Source organism: Pyxicephalus adspersus, chromosome Z, assembly GCF_032062135.1.
Source record: "Pyxicephalus adspersus chromosome Z, UCB_Pads_2.0, whole genome shotgun sequence".
In the NCBI taxonomy this organism is placed as follows: Eukaryota; Metazoa; Chordata; class Amphibia; order Anura; family Pyxicephalidae; genus Pyxicephalus; species Pyxicephalus adspersus.
Window position 1 is genome coordinate 20,621,420 of NC_092871.1, and position 1,550 is coordinate 20,622,969.

The following is a 1,550-nucleotide window of genomic DNA, read 5'->3' on the forward strand; positions in this document are numbered from 1 at the left end:
TAAACAAATGGTGCATATAAATGGTAAAAAAATAACATTTGTTAAAATAATAAAATAAAACTTAAACTTCATTAGGTTGACACAAACACACTTTTTCACAAGGTCCCACACACAAACATACTAATCCACACACTACAGTCCAATCGGAAGAACTGTAATCTATATTCTATACTTTGGCAAAGCCACCTTCCCCTTAACAAACTTAAACTAAGCATATAAAGTAAAACATTTTATTCAAAGTAAAGCAACAGTAAAACATCCAAGTTATTTTTCATATTAAAAAGTAACAAACCTTATAAATATTCTAAAAGAGCTTCAAATCTCTGTAAGAAACGAGCCAGAAATATTAATACGAGAGTATATTGTGAACCTTTTGTGAATCATGCAGATTTGGTGGTATTTTTGTTTATGTTATGAGCTGTCCACATTAATGGTGAGCAAAATCATTACAATTTCACTGCTGAAATGTAACATTAGTTGAATAATAATAAGATGCTTGGAAGGTTTATTGTCCATGTGTATGCTAGTGTATTTTTATATAAAATGCACTTTATGTTAATAACCCACTCATTTCAGCTATGGAAAGCAGGCAGAAAGTAAATGGGGTAAAGCCCTCTGGCAGCAGTTCAGTGCCCTTTGAGATTTAGTTACTTGCATTGAAATCAGCTATTTACCTGATGTTGCTGGCCCTATAACAAATATTGCAATTATTTTACAGTTGCCTTTTTGTTGGGAAAACTAACAGTAGTAAACTACTTTCCCTGCAGGGTTTAAAGCTGAGGGACTCTTCTACATACTTCCCATAAATCCCTCAAGGAGAAAGATCAGGTACGCTGCTTCTATAAGCTGCTCAGCACTAAACCTTCCAATGGTTCTATAATGGATTTTAGTTAGCAAGCAGAATTAATTACTGCAAATTGTGTATTATTTAACATTTGCCCACTGGCCTCTAAACCAAGCTGTTAAAGAAAACTTGCACTAGGAGAAATAAATAGGTTACTCTTTCTGACGTTTTGCTGAAAATGCAAGCTGTTCATCTCTTCTTCTTCATAGAATAGTCATCAATGAATGCTTACACATTTCTCTTAATGCCCCACCAAAAAAATTGTAATACTGATAGCAGCTGTGTGCCCCTTCCATCTAATGCCACCCAGATACAGTCAGGGCAGCTAAACTAAGCTAAGCTGGTTTTTGTCTAATACCAGGATGTGTGTTTGGGCGATTGGTGTTCTGGGAAGAACAACCATTCTAGGAAAGAGAGGAATGTGTTCCTCTACAGAGCATTGGTACAGAGCATTAGGACACAGAAAAAGCGAAAGTTCCCAAAAATGACTGTAAGATGTTTGCTATAGTAAACCTTTGACTCTTTGCCTGTATTACTTATCCTAGGGTTGTTCTCATGGATTGTTATCGGAGTCACAGATTCATTGCAATGCATTCCAGTTGCCAATCTATGGCCATTTCATGCTGCTTTTCATTGATCAAAATAGGGTGGCAGGAGTTTGGGTAAATTCTGTAATCTCTCACAGTACCAACCTGCTTGCCCATTC

At 36.1% G+C, this 1,550-nt stretch overlaps 1 protein-coding gene across 2 annotated transcripts in view; it reads right to left on the reverse strand.

The window, feature by feature from the left end:
• Positions 1-216: 216 nt before the first annotated feature.
• The window catches only part of PPP1R14A (protein phosphatase 1 regulatory inhibitor subunit 14A), a gene marked incomplete in the record, with an annotated part of 30,028 nt that continues 28,694 nt past the window's right edge, over positions 217-1,550 (reverse strand). For both annotated transcript variants that reach the window (XM_072430344.1, XM_072430343.1), the window contains 1 exon segment: positions 217-1,550.